Here is a 16,124-nt window from a genome sequence, read left to right as displayed (position 1 = left end):
GCACGTGGAGGCCACACACACGACTGAGCCTCATTTTGACTAGTTTTAAGGACATTACATCAAAGTTGGATCAGCCTGTCGTGTGGTTTTCCACTTTAATTTTGAGTGTGACTCCAAATCCAGACCTCCATGGGTTGATACATTTGATTTCCATTGATAATTTTTGTGTGATTTTGTTGTCAGCACATTCAACTATGTAAAGAAAAAAGTATTTAATAAGAATATTTCATTCATTCAGATCTAGGATGTGTTATTTTAGTGTTCCCTTTATTTTTTTGAGCAGTGTATATTTAAGATAGTAATTGGTTGCTCATACAGTCACCCAGTTATCAGAATAAATGTCCCCCCTGGACCAGATATGTTTTTGTCAATTATGAATGTAACATGCTCATGGATAAGTATGACCGTGCCTCTACTGTTTGATTTGAGAGATGAGAAATACACCTGTCCCACCCAAGCTCTGTGGAGTTTAGCATGTTCAGCATCACAGAGGTGTGTGTCTTGTCTGCTTTTTCCTTTTTGAGAGCACATAGTATTTTCCCCGTTTTATTACATGACCTAGCCCATGGCAGTTTCATGTCAGTAGATATAAGGTACTAGTCAACGTCTTCGCACAGTAATCGAACTCTAGTGCAAGTCATCTCTGGGTATAGGTGGATAATAGTTACAGCTCCGATCACATAAAAGAAAAATAAACGGTGTACATAAAATAACAATCTCTGAACACCCCAGCCGAGTTCCCAAACAACTCGACATATCCTGTTGGATCTGTTAACCCCACTCTCAGTCACAATTCTTTTTCCCGTTTTCGCAACGCCCAACATCTCCCGAGAGAGAACAAAAGGCCTCGTCCTTTCTGCCACGCAGTAAGTTAAGTGTCAACGTCACCCCATCCAGACCACAGTAAAAAAGAGAGTGAAAAATGGCGTAAATAAAATCAATAGACCAGCCAACAAATACATCCCCCAAAGGACATAAACCTAATCGTTTGGACTAAATAAAACAGACATGAGGGAGCAAATCACTAAGAGGGGTCTATAGGATAAGTTGTTTGTTATTATTAAAACTAAATATCAACAGGATAAGGCGGTCATAACCATTGGCATAAAGTTGACACACTGAGCCTCTCGTTAGGTCTGTAGATGTGTCGTAATCGACAGGCTCCCAATGGTGAAGGTCTATGTAATAAATACAAATAAAAAAGTAGGCTATAGGCCTAATATAAATTAACAGTATCTGATCACTTTGTCAACCAATTAGCTTATGTTCTACAGACAAGATGAAAAGCTGTAAATTGATAATTCTCTCACTGAAATAAAAGAGAAAATACAAGTAGGCTAAAACGTTAGTAGGCCGAGGTTAGCCTATAGGACCTATCCCTCTCAGCTAAAATAAATAAGAAATAGACGACTATAATGACATTTAGCTGGGCGGGTGAGTCATTGGACTGCGGCTATATGTTGGCTTACCTCCATTGGTAATAACAGTAATTGCTTTTAGTTATTGGTCCATTTTTCAGTGACCAGGATTGTCCTTCAAAAAACATTTAGCCTCTTCTGGAATTTCTGGAGTGTCGCAGTGCTCCTTGGTGAAGAATCCTGAGCTCGTTTGGGTATTTGAATCCCCTGAAGATGCCTCGGTCAATTAAGTATTCCAGCTGACAGGTCCTGGTGGAAGGTGAGTTTGCTTTTCCCACTGTATGGTGTTGATTTTCGCCGCCTGTAGGACTTGTTCCTTGTCGGTGAATCTCAGGAAAGGTATGGTAGACTGGGGGCCTCAGTGCTCGGTGAGCTCTCGACTTCTACGGGCCTGTCGGGGGACAGATGGAGCCACTCGGGGAGTTTGTCTTGCAGGTAGCGGATCAGTGGTATGTTTCCCTCTTCTTTTCCGGACAGGTTTAATAGAACAAAGTTATTCCTTCGCCCCCTATTTTCTTTTTAGCAGATGCTAATGTTTCCATGGTGTCTGTCAGTGAGTTTCCAATGGATAAGATTCGCCCCGCGTTGATGGTTATGCTTTTTTTGAAGCTAGCTGTTTCTTGGAGACTTTTTCAGCGGCAATTGCTCGAGTCCGGGTGACAATGTCACATGTAATGTCGCCTTTTGTAGCCGCAATGGCTTTTTTTTTTACTAAAGCTAATGGGTTTAACTTGAAGTGGAGGTAAGATTAAGAATTGGACATTACTTGTGCGGAGCTGCGGAACTCTCAGTTCATTCGGCCATCTCGTTTAAAAGGGTCACGTCAAATTTCAGCATATACGTTTTTATTAATTTGTAATAATTTCGAAAAACACAATTCCACTTTGACAGTATGGGTTATTGTGTGTAGTGACAAATATAAATGTAATCCATTTTAAATTTAGGCTGTAACACAACCTTTTGAAAAAGTCAAGGGGTGTGAATACTTTCTGAAGGTACTGTACCTCACCCCACTTCCACAACTTGTCAATATGATTTGACCATGATAACTGCTCATCCAATATTTCTCCTAGGAGTTCCGCTTATTCAAATATGGTATGTTTTTGGATTGTTACATTTGGCGACCGAGGCACCAAATTTCAAACACACAGCTAAAACAGTTTAAAAAAATGATTTGTAGATACAGGGCCATCATAGGTCTAACGCATTAACCACACAGAAGCCCTTTTCCAATATGGCCGCCAAACAACCCAATGGGGTCTTATTGGATCAATTTCGCATAACCATACCTGTATGAAATATAACTGTAGTATGCCCATTAATATCTTAAAATCTTCATAGTGATGTAGAATACACCACCAAATGAGCCAGGAGTGCCAGATATTTAAAGATGTTAAATCACTCACAGAATTTTGGGAAGAATGTGTCCAAAAAGATGTCTGAATTGCCAATTTCTGATTATTTTTGTATCTTTAATTGCAATATTTAATCTTCAAACATTTCAAATGGATATGTACATGTGAAAAGTCATGCATGTGATCTGATTCAAATGATATACAATGTTGTCCTATTAACTGTTTTCATAAAAAATACAATTGCTGCATACATTACAATGTCAAATTCAATAGGAATGTCAATACGTTTTAACCTAATATCTTTATGATGAGAGCAGGAAACCATTACACAGTCTACATTAAGATCTATTCTTACGATGAGGCCATAGCAGATTGGTCTGTTAATAGAATACTAAAAGTAATATAATTGGCCTTAACAGGCCCAACATCGGATTTACTACATTGTAACGGAATATATGTAGAAGGTTTATAGTTCTCATAATGAAAACAGTTAATAGAATAAAATTTTATGTCATTTTAATCAGCTTAAATTCATGACTATTTACATGTGTAAATAAATTCTAAATGTTTGAATAATAAATATTTCAATTAAGGATCACAACAGCAATCAGAAATCAGCGATTCGGACAGCTTTTTGTGCACATTCTTACCACATCTGTGTGAATAATTTAACATATTTGTATATATGACACTCCTGGCTCATTTGGTTGTGCATTCTACATCACGATGAACATTTTACTATATTATTGGGCATACTACTATATTTTATACAGGTATGGTCATGCAAAATTCATCCAATTAGTCGGCAATATTGGAAAAAGGCTTCTGTGTGGTTAAAGCTTGAATCCTGCAATGGCCCTGTATCTACAAAACTATTTTTAACCTGTTTTAACTGTTTGTGTGAAAACATATGGCGAGGCTTCCAACATCCTAATGTCAATGGCAGAATATGGGGTATTTTTAAACAATAGTTGTAGTTGATGCTTTCAAAGTTGGTTACTGTATATTATATATCATTTGAAAGGTAATTTCATGAGCTTTCAGAATCACATGTCAAACAAAGTTTAAAATGTAACTGGAATGCCTTTTTAAAGCAATTAATACAGGTCATTCTGAAATGTACCCTAGAGGTCAAAAATCAAAGTACTGTCCACCTGAACATTCCCGAAAATGTGTCTGATGGATAGGTGTGAATCTAAGCTTTCCAATGACACATGATTAAAGGGTATGCGTGTGCAATAACTTCTATACTCACAGTGTTTGTAATAGGGTCAAATCCCTATGGGAAAAATGAATGGGATGGAGGTATGAAAGAATGAGTGATAACCGGAGAAAGCTCCAGCTGCAGACCTTAAAAAATCCCTATGAGACATCGTCACGTCACCCTAAGTGAGCCCTCCCATGCTAATCGACAATTAGGATAGGAATTTCTGCTACCTATCCTCCCCTTGTGGTTATGTCTGGTAATGCTAGATATAGAGATAATATAGTGAATTTCCTCTCATTTATTTGAAGGCGGCATGTAACTGTTGTCTCAATTTAATCCTATTAGAGATGTCCAGGAGTGACACAGGGGTTACATTCAATCACACTTCTGTGAAATGTAATGTCTGAAAGCTCTGAAACCTCCATTCAACAAGCTGTATAGCCAATCAGTCATTGTTTATGTCGGTGAATAACAATTTGTAACACTTCAAATGTTGAGAATTGTAAATAGTTGTTTAGTGGCCTTGCCACCACTTGAGCGGAACAGGCATGTGGGTTTTGTAAACCATAATGACACTCCATCAGAAGACAACAGGGGAAAGGATCTGGCAGGCTCTGTCACTCTGCCTTACCCACATTAGTGACATGAAGCTCTGTCACACTACACTACAGCGGAAGAGGAGCAGATTTTCCCGCTGTGCCACGAATGGGTTTTCCAGCAAGCCAGAGCGTTTTCCCAACCAAGGAAAACAAACAGCCGGGGGCTGAACCTGCTGGTGTGAAAAGGGAAACGGTGACTCTCTCAAGGTTCATGCTGCCTCTTCATATGACAATATTAGAATCAAAATATGTTTATATTTTTATGTGTGGCACACTAATATAACCCTTCCTTTCTAGTTAACACAAATAACCATAATTGCCTATTGTGGAATGGATTCTAGTTTGGGTTTGGTCTAGTTTGATTATAATTGTATTCTCTTTTAAACATAAAGAAAAATATTTTAAAAACATAAATCCCCATTTTAGCAACTTAGTGTATTTACATGTAATATGCTTACATCCTCAATGTATCTAAAAGGTTGTTGTAGTAAAAATCTGTGGTTTAAAGTACTTACGTAAAAATACTTTAAAGTACTACTTTTACTTCACCACATTCCTAAAGATACATTTTCGCTGACACTCAAAAGTACTTGTTACATTTTGAATGCTTAGCAGGACAGGAAAATGGTCCAATTCACACACTTATCAGGAGAACATCCCTGGTCATCCCTACTGCCTCTGATCTGGTGGACTCACTAAACAGAGAACATCCCTGGTCATCCCTACTGCCTCTGATCTGGTGGACTCACTAAACAGAGAACATCCCTGGTCATCCCTACTGCCTCTGATCTGGTGGACTCACTAAACAGAGAACATCCCTGGTCATCCCTACTGCCTCTGATCTGGTGGACTCACTAAACAGAGAACATCCCTGGTCATCCCTACTGCCTCTGATCTGGTGGACTCACTAAACAGAGAACATCCCTGGTCATCCCTACTGCCTCTGATCTGGTGGACTCACTAAACAGAGAACATCCCTGGTCATCCCTACTGCCTCTGATCTGGTGGACTCACTAAACAGAGAACATCCCTGGTCATCCCTACTGCCTCTGATCTGGTGGACTCACTAAACAGAGAACATCCCTGGTCATCCCTACTGCCTCTGATCTGGTGGACTCACGTAACACAAATGCTTAATCTGTAAATTATGTCAGAGAGTTTGAGTGTGCCCCTGGCTATCTATAATACTGAAGTATATTTAAAACCAAATACTTTTAGACTTTTACTGAAGTATTATTTTACTGGCTGACTTTCACTTTTACTTAAGTAATTTTTTTATGAAGGTATCTTTACTTTTACTCAAGTATGACAACTGTACCTGTTCCACCACCGGGAAAAACAAAGCCTGGGTGATGGTACAATGGTTTCCTCTGCTGTTTTTAACACAAAAAAAAACGGAATTACCAAACTGCCATTAATTACAGGCTGCCGTGTTACCAAAAGTTTGTTTTAACCTTGCAGTTTATGTTTTCAGGAATACGCCTACAGAGCTTTGTGAAAGGTTTTTGGGCATGTTCTACCATGAAATTGCATATTGTATTTTGAAAGCACTTACCTTTTCATGCGACTCTTAATTATTCCTAAATAAACAATATCTCAACTACTGTAATCCGCTTCTCTCTGCTGCTACCCCCCCCCCAACCACCCACCTACCTGTGCAGATTTGAGAGGATTTTGTTTGATGAGGAGACACACTGATCACAACGATCTGGTTTGCTGGTTTTCTCATGTGCTGGGGGAAATTATTCATGATGACTCATTGTTTTTAATTCATTCAAACATTTTCTAGCTCCTTCACCTAAAATGCAAATGACTCACTCACCAGCCTGCTCCCCGTCATGATGTGAGGCTTGCTGAAGTGCTGGGCCAGTGGACTCTGATACCTATGGCGTGACATGTGTTCTCTACCTTCTGTTCTCAGGTCAGCTGTCTGCACTTCTAACAGGCAGGTAGAGCATTAGTATGCAACCTCCTGCTGAGCCTGACAGGAAAGGGCCTCCTCACCTGGTGAAACCAAACAACAACCAGCACATTAGAATATAGAGAGATATGCAACTCCAGGAGCATTGTTTTGTGCTGTTGAAAGATGAATGCAGGTTAATTAATTGTCTTACTAGAGGGTATTGCAAGGTGCTGTTGACAACATTGTTTGAAATGTTGTAGAACTAGTGATTCTAAACAATGACTTCTGAGACAACCATAAGTGCCTTATATAATTTACCTACTTTAATCGTATATAATCGTAAAGTGGTTAATCATTCTGCGGCAGGTAGCCTAGTGGTTAGAGCGTTGGACTAGTAAATGAATGGTTGCAAGACCGAATCCCTGAGCTGACAAGGTACAAATCTGTTGTTCTGCCCCTGAACAAGGCAGTTAACCCACTGTTCATAGGCTGTCATTGAAAATAAGAATTTCTTCTTAACTGACTTGCCTAGTAAAATAAACATTTTAATAAAATAAACATTTTAAAACACTTTTTATTTGTCCAAATATAGCCTATACCATTGCCAACCCCTGTGTAATAATTGATTCAGTTTAAAAATGTCAGGGCGCCTGGAATGAGCAATCATTGATGAAGTTATCTGAACTGGTTTTCTGCTCTGAGTGCTCATCTTTGCTCATGGAGCCACAAATGTGTCAACTAGGATCTGAGACTGCCACCTGCTGCTCAGCCTCTATGTGTAACACATCAGGAGCCCAGAGGACCCTCACTGCATTTACAATGGCAGCCCAATTCTGATCTTATTTTCAATAATTGGTCTTTTGACCAATCAGATCAGATCTGAAAAATATCTGGTGTGAAAAGGGCTGATGTGATTGGTCAAAAGACCAATCAGTGGAAAAAATATCAGAATTGGGTAGCCTCTTTTCTCCCAATGCTTTGTTCTGGCTCATTTTGTCCAAAAAACAAAGATTCTTGCAGTAGCCTACGTTTCAGATATTACTTGAAATATTTGGGGATTGCCTATCCTGTGAATACAATTATGAATTATTGTTTTGTCTTCCACTTGGGATAAATGGTGAAGATGCATAAAGATGGAGAAATTCAGATATGATGCCATCGTTTCAGCATTATCTACAGAGTTTTTAAACCACAGCGCGGGACATGGTTCAATGCACCAATAAATCAGCAAGAGCTACTTTTTAGTTTTTTTCTAATTGCTGCTGTCTTGAAACTAGAATTGTGATCAGGTATACTGTGCTAATGCCCAGACAAAAAAAAGAGTAACCATGAGTGTGACAAAACATGTATTTTTTACTGCTCTAATTAAATTGGTAAACAGTTTATAATCGCAATAAGGCACTTCAGGGGTTTGTGGTATATGGCCAATACACCATGGCTAAGGGCTGTATCCAGGCACTCTGTTGTGCTGTGTTTAAGAACAGCCCTTAGCCATGGTACGTATATTGGCCATATATCACACCCCCCCAGGCCTTATTGCTTAAATAGCCTATGTTGGGCAGTAGGCCTAATTTAATTGACATCATGAAGTAGACTATTGGGCACTTTGTTATCAACGTTTAACATTTAACCCTTTAGCCTATTATTAAATGAATGTACTTCAATTGACATCAAAAATAGCACCTTCACTCATATTATGTGTACCATGAAACGAGTGGCCTATGAAGTGCTGCAGCTAGCGCAAAGTTGGAAGAGCCCACCTGCCACCCCATTTCCAGAATATCATGAACGTCAGGACGCGCAGTGCGTGGGGATTCCTAGGATTACCCAGCGTACCCCGCGGGTAAAGATGGCGATAGATGAAGAGGGTAGGAGATCAACTTTGGCCGGGAACAACTATACCTGAATTTCGGTTTTGTAGAGAATAAACCGTTAGTTATCGGTTGTGTAATTGCTTAATGGTTAGGCACTTATATCAGTGTCATTCTTGAGTCTAGTCTACGCAACGTGATCGAATAATTACAGCGCATGAGCTTCCTTCCTTCCAAACTGCAGACAGCGTCCGTCCTAAGAAGAGCGGATAAAGTTTATTACGGATCTGACTCAGCCCTCTGACACTGATTTTTAAAATTTGATTATTTGGGGTAACTATAACAGCAGACATTAAACAGGTAAGATTTAAGTTTAGCTGTCTATATTTATAATCTAAAGAAGCAAACGTTTGTAGATATGTTATTTGTGAACCAAATTCGATACAATACCTTTTGAAGTGGGCCACAGAACCGAATTCAAAGGGGATGTACTTTAGTTGTCGCGTGACCGGTCAATCATGAGACATCAAATCGATAGCTTATTTTTGATTATTTTTAGCTAAATTGTTAACATCGATATCGGAGATATTTTGCATTTGTTTTAACTGGCTAAGTCATTTGCTTCGACTGTAAATCATTGAGTCGGACATTGCCGCAGGCTATGTCGCGCGAGTAAGTATCGGCAGAGGTGCCCGTTTGTATTTAAAGCCTACTCAATGTTTTTATGATTTGATCTGACCGATAAATCCACCGTTGACTGATATTGATGGCACTGAGCTAGAGGTGGATTCATTACGTCTTGCATCAGAAAACGTTTACGGTGTAAGAAACCAAACGAAGGTAAACGGAACGAAATGGGGAGGGACCTACTTGAATTTGTCCAATAGAAACTCTCGTTTGCTTAGTAATGTAAACGATTGACGAAACGTTTTGCAACCGAATTTGAATGAGAATGCCAGTATGCTGTCAATGCATCACTATCTCGATTGCTAATGTAATATGGCCTGAGATTTGCTAACTCTGATTCGTCCATATCGTTTGATCTAAGCACCTGTCATTTTTCATTTTCAAGAAAACCTCATGAAATTCGAGGTCGGGAGACAATTCCTTCTTTAAAAGTTGAAATCAAAACTTGATATGGGTAGTTGACTAGACACCCATTTTAATCCATAATGGCAAAATTGAAATAAAATACTAAAAGCTTTTAATTTTTTTTTTTTTTTTTTACTTGAATCATGAGTCAATTCATGCAGTGTATAATGTGTTTTCTTACAATGAACCAACTATGACAATTGTTCAATGGTGTGACTGTTCCCAGGTAAGGTAGTGAAACTTTGAACTTAAGTAAATTAATGAAAAAAATGAATAATATTCCCTTCACCTACTCTCTTATTTGTAACATAAATGTATTTCATGAAAGAATAGTCCCCCAGTCTATTCATGATATTTCCAAATAGTTCTGATTGCTTTTAGGGCCAAAATGTAATCAATGTCCACTTAGTGTGACACAATTCTGTGATTAAACAACAAACCAGCATTCGGGCACCATTGTGCTGGGCAGAATTCTGCAATAAGGAAGTACAGACATGGCTGCAGCACATATCTTGAACAAATTTGTAAGCTCTACATCAGAAATATTTCTCAAAATATTGCACTTCTCTGACATAAAAGGGGTCTGTTTCTTATTCCTTTGATGTGATGCCTTTTGAATTTATATATGGAAAGCATTTGTATAATTAAAGTATAAAAAGCAATGAAAACATGTTGTGGTGAAATGTTAGGCTTACTGTTAACAATAAGGTCCAAAAGGGACCAACAGTCTGAGATTTCCAACGGAGTGAGAGCTTTTTCCCCCCCTTACACGGAACCCAAACTGGCTGTGTGCGTGCGCCATCGTCCATACATTTATTTTGTCCACCTACACCAAACGCGATCACGACACTCAGGTTAAAATATCAAAACAAACTCTGAACCAATGACATTAATTTGGGGACAGGTCGAAAAACATTCAACCTTTTTGGCAATTTAGCTAGTTATAATGCACTTGCTAGCTAATTTGTCCTATTTAGCTAGCTTGCTGTTGCTAGCTAATTTGTCCTGGGATATAAACAATGAGTTGTTATTTTACCTGAAATGCACAAGGTCCTCTACTCCTGACAATTAATCCACACATAAAACGGTCATCCAAATCATTTCTAGTCATCTCTCCTTCCAGGCTTTTTCATCTTTGAACTAACATGGTAATTGGCATCTAAACTTTCATAGCATTACTACACTGAGCAGCAACACAGTTCGTCTTTCAATCAGCCACGTGGGTATAACCAATGAGATGGCACGTGGGTACCTGCTTCTATAAACCAATGAGGAGATGGGAGAGGCAGGACTTGCAGCGCGATCTGTGTCAGAAATAGAAAGGACTTCTATTTTAGCCCTTGGCAACGCAGATGCTCATTGACGCGCCTGAGCAGTGTGGGTGCAATAATTGAATAACACAGATTTCTAAATTTATTTTGCAACACGCCCGCGACGTGAGCGGTGTGGTCAGCCTGTTAGTGTTAGTGTGACATGAAGATGGTGTCACTTCCGGGGACTTAGCCTGTTAATAAACTTCTATAATGACCTTTTTAAACTTATTGTTCATGAAATAGGGCTAGGGCTAATAAGTGCTATTCGTATTCTGTTGCAATTTTTATAATTTTAAGTGAAATTGTATGTATTCATTCTCCCACGCCTGGATTCTCACTCTCAGCAGGTGAACATTGTTTCAGCGTCCTCTGGGTCTGTCTCTGCCGTCTGGGGAGGGTCTAGTTATTTTACCTGGCCGTAGTGATAGTGCAGACAGATATTGGGGTCTGGCTGTAGTACTTCCATTCCTGGTTCCCACTCTCTGTATTAGGACACACCGAGAGGATGGTCTATCAGTCTCACTCCTGACCAATTGGCATACGTGATCCATCCTGGAAGGGCCCTCATCAACTGTGCCTCTTTTAGAGACTTCCCTCGTGCTCTACCTGGTTGATCCTGACATATTCTTTTCACAAAAAAAGATGATTCCATGCAAGTCTAAGTACACATGGTCGGTACAGGGAATCTGTGAATGGCTCATTAAATCAGTTATTGTTCCACTGATCACTCTAATGTTACTTGCAACTGTGGCAGTTCTAGTGCTAAGACGTGCCAACAAGTGTTGATCTTCGGGGACATGCGCACCCGCTTTTGGTAATCCTTCGCAGCACTGGAGTGTCATTCGAATGTCTGCCCTATCAACTTTTGATGGTAGTTTCTGTGCCTACCATGGTGACCTGGGCTAACTGGGTATCAGGGTTCGATTCCCGGAGAGGCTGCCTGAGAAACGGCTACCACATCCAAGGAAGGCAGTAGGCATGCAAATGATCCACTCCCGACTCGGGGAGGTAGTGACGAAAAATAACAATACAGGATTCTTTTGAGTCCCTGTAATTGGAATGAGGACACTTCAAATCGTATTACTGATGTTTTAAAAAGCATTTTACAGTGGTCAGTAACTTCTGAAATTGTCATTGTTTTTGCCAATGGTGGAGACAGTATCCAACAGCCCTTGATCATGACTCTCAGTTCCATTACATTACACAAGAGTCAATAATTTAATTTAAAAAAAAATGATACACACCTTGTTAGGACTAGTGTTCCCCCTTGGCCATATCTCCATGTTACAGCGCCTGTTTACGGAAGATAAGATGCGACCACCTGTGCTAATTAGCTATCTAGCATGCTCTAGCATGCTCCGAACACCTGTTCAAGTCTGTGATACCAACATGTTTTATGCAGACCACTATAGTGCCTGTGCCCAAGATCACTAAGGTAACCTGCCTAAATGACTACTGACCTGTAGCACTCACGTCTGGAGCCATGAAGTGCTTTGAAAGGCTGGTCATGGCTCACATCAACACCATTTTCCCAGAAACCCTAGAGCCACTCCAATTTGTATACCGCCCTAACAGATCCACAGATGATGCAATCTCTATTACACTCCACACTGCCCTTTCCCACCTGGACAAAAGGAAAACCTATGTGAGAGTGCTATTCATTGACTACAGCTCAGCGTGCAATACCATAGTGCCCTCAAAGCTCATCAATAAGCTAAGGACCCGGTGACTAAACGCCTCCCTCTGCAACTGGATCCTGTACTTCCTAACGGCAGCTCCCAGGTGGTAAGGGTAGGTAACAACACATCTGCCACGCTGATCCTCAACACAGGAGCCCCTCAGAGGTGCATGCTCAGTCCCCTCCTGTACTCCCTGTTCACTCATGACTGCACGGCCAGGCACGACCCCAACACCATCATTAAATTTGCTGATGACACAACATTTGCAGGCCTGATCAACAACGTGACAGCCTATAGGGAGGAGGTCAGAGATCTGGCTGTGTGGTGCCAGGACAACACCTCTCCCTCAAAGTGCTCAAGACAAAGGAGATGATTGCGGACTACAGGAAAAAGAGGACCGAGCACGCCCCCATTCTCATTGACGGAGCGGCAGTGGAGCAGGTTGAGAGCTTCAAGTTCCTTGGTGTCCACATCACTAACAAACTAATATGGTCCAAGCACACCAATACAGTTGTGAAAAGGGCACGACAAATCCTATCCCCCTCAGGAGACTGAAAAGACTATAGGGAGACTGCAGAATGCCACCTAGAGTTTGAAAGCTTTATCCAACGTAAGCCTGGTAATTAGACAGACTTTCACTGTAGCCCCAGTTTTTACTCGTTGTTCTTATGTCAACTTGAAATGAACTATTTAAGTGCTTTTTGTATTTTTCCTTGTAAAATATTTGCGTGGTATGTTTATTCCATCATGCTTGTCTCTAGGGAGAGCAGTAGTCTAGCTCTAGCAGAAGTCTAGTGGTGCTTTTCCATTGAGACTTACCCACACACCAGTGGGCTGCCAGTGTTTTATGAGAAGACTACTAGTGGTCAATGTATTTGTTGGCCAATCATTCATCAGAAATATAGTGTAGTGAAACTTCCACGCAGTCAAATGTGTTCCCTGCTTCTGGTTTGTAGCCACACGGTCTTTGGCCTTCTTGTGTTTCTTGACTTGTGGTACAAATGTGTCTTTTGTAGAGCACGTTACTTGAATTGTGGTCTAACCAGAATGCCATTGTCTGTATAGCAAAACATATCTCTGGTCATAATGAGAGTGACATTTCCCTGGAATTGATGGGAAAAGACAAACCCAGCCTCCCCCACTACACTGATAACATTTAGTTTACTGAAGCTGTTATAACATGGGTGGGATGCACACCAATGTTTTCACAGCTCCACCTGTACCCGAGACCTGATCCAGAATTCTAATTAATATCACGGGTCTGGGTTGGATCTGATATGATTGTCTCGGATATGTGTACATTTTCACTGACTTATCCGGAAAGGGCCTGTACAGACCCGTGTATATATATATATATATGAGAGATTTTGCATAATTTATGCTGCTGCTCTTGCTTTTCACGAGAGTGTAGCTTGTTGTTAGCCAATCATGAGTCATCAAAGCGGCAATAGGCTACAGTCAGAGCCTTGCTTTGTGTGTGGCAAAAAATAGATACTTAGTCAATGTAAAATTGAATTAAAATGACGGAACTAAAAGAACCAACAGGTAGGGTGCTACCTAGTATTATGAAGAGTTATATGTAGGATTGGAAAGCGCTTGCACTGCAGCCTCAGTCTAGCTAGCTAACATTAGATGGCTTAACGAGCAGTCAAGACTGGTACTCCAATCATATTTGATGATAAATAACCCAGCTATGGCAGCTATTAATCTACAGTAACGTGAGTCTTGGTTGGTTGCTCTCTCTTGTTGCCTCCTCTATGTCACTCGCTCAAAGTACGGCTCCTCCCTGCCTGCTAGAGCGGACCTCCTCTTCGGCTTTATCAGTTCTGGTTAACTTCTTTGGGGTAGGGGGCAGTATTGGGTAGCTTGGATGAAAAACATGCCCAAATTAAGCTGCTTGCAACTCAGCCGTAAAAGCTAGAATATGCATATAATCAATAAATCTGGATAGAAAACAATCTGAAGTTTCTAAAACTGTTTGAATGATGTCTGTGAGTATACTAGAACCCATATGGCAGGAAAAAAACTGAAAAAATCCAACCAGGAAGCGGGAAATCTGCGGTTTGTAGTTTTTCAACTCAGTCCCCATTGAAGATACCGTGGGATATTAGTTATGTTTCACTTCCCAAGGCTTCCACTAGATGTCAACAGTATTTAGAACCAGTTTTGAGGATTCTACTCTAAAGGAGGGGCTCATAAGAGCTCTTTGAGTGAGTGGTCTGGCAGAGTGCCACAGCCTCTGTCTGGCGCGCTCACGTGAAAGGAATTGTCCAGTTGGAACATTAATGAAGTTTTATGTGAAAAACATCCTAAAGATTGATTCCATATTTAGTTTGGCATGTTTCTACGGGCTGTAACGGACCTTTTTGAACTTTTCGTCCGACGTTCAGCGCGACCTGAATGCGCTTTTGGATTTGTTTACCAAAGGTCAAATGTTGGGGACCAGTGAAGACCTATAATGCACACTCCATGTGGTGTGCTGACTGATGTAGCTGAGAGCATGTGATTTCAGCTAGATAACTAGGCTGCATTTTATTAAAGGAATAGTTCACACAAATTACAAAATTATTTGCTGGTTTACTTACCCTATGTCCCTGGCACTGTTTCCAAATGTAAATGTTTTAGTGTTTGTGGCACAAATCCCATTCATCATGGTACTGATATTAGCATTTTTTTGTGCATCTTGTCCAAATCATCCGAAAGTATCTCATTGATTCTGAATCTGTAATTTTATAGATGATTTGAACATGATGCACGAAAATGCTAATATCGGTACCATGACTTGAATAGGATTTGTGCCACAAATGCTCAAACGTAAGCATTTGGAGACAGTGCCAGGGAAACTAAACTAAAGCAGGGATTCCTGTCATACCAATATGTAATTTGGGTAAAATATCCCCTTAAATGTTGAACGGGATTTATTTTTTTGAGAAGTGCGAGCAGAGAGAAGGAAAAAAAAGTGGACCATGTTAAAATATTACAGCGAACTTGTATGGCCTAACAACTGCAGTGTGGGCAGCAAACACTCTTCTGTTCTGTCTGCTCCAGGGAAGGGAGGGGCACCTCTACTACACTGGTTCAGCAGCCGAAAGAGCTAGGCCTATCCGCACCGCTCGTTGTCTCCCCTGAGGGGGAGCCTCTTCCACCAGTCCCAGAAAGTTCTCCTCACTCTGGGGCCCACGTGGTAGGCACACACTCAAATAAAATTGTATTTTATTTGTCTCATACGCATTGTTAGCAGATGTTAATGTGAGTGTAGCGAAATGCTTGTGCTTCTAGTTCCGACAATGCAGTAATAACCAACAAGTAATCTAATTAACAATTCCAAAACTACTGTCTTATACACAAGTGTAAGGGGATAAAGAATATGTACATAAAGATATATGAATGAGTGATGGTACAGAGCAGCATGGGCAAGATATAGTAGATGGTATCGAGTACAGTATATACATATGAGATGAGTATGTAAACAAAGTGGCATAGTTAAAGTTATACATGTATTACATAAAGATGCAGTGGATGATATAGAGTACAGTATATACGTATACATATGAGATGAATAATGTAGGGTATGTAAACATTATATTAGGTAGCATTGTTTAAAGTGGCTAGTGATATATTTTACATAATTTCCCATCAATTCCCATTATTAAAGTGGCTGGAGTTGAGTCAGTGTGTTGGCAGCAGCCACTCAATGTTAGTGGTTGCTGTTTAACAGTCTGATGGCCTTGAGATAGAAGCTGTTTT

General features: G+C 40.3%; 1 protein-coding gene across 3 annotated transcripts in view; it reads left to right on the top strand.

The window, feature by feature from the left end:
- The first annotated feature begins 8,324 nt into the window (after positions 1 to 8,324).
- Positions 8,325 to 16,124, top strand: part of tjap1 (tight junction associated protein 1 (peripheral)) — a 77,088-nt gene continuing 69,288 nt past the window's right edge. For all 3 annotated transcript variants that reach the window (XM_064932230.1, XM_064932231.1, XM_064932227.1), the window contains exon 1: positions 8,325 to 8,653. The gene's annotated coding sequence lies outside the window, so the exon portion shown is untranslated. The remainder of the gene's footprint in view (positions 8,654 to 16,124) is intronic.

The sequence above is a fragment of the Oncorhynchus masou genome, chromosome 23, assembly GCF_036934945.1.
Source record: "Oncorhynchus masou masou isolate Uvic2021 chromosome 23, UVic_Omas_1.1, whole genome shotgun sequence".
NCBI lineage: Eukaryota > Metazoa > Chordata > Actinopteri > Salmoniformes > Salmonidae > Oncorhynchus > Oncorhynchus masou.
Note: the sequence above shows the minus strand (reverse complement) of the source record. Positions and strands in the feature narration are given on the sequence as shown.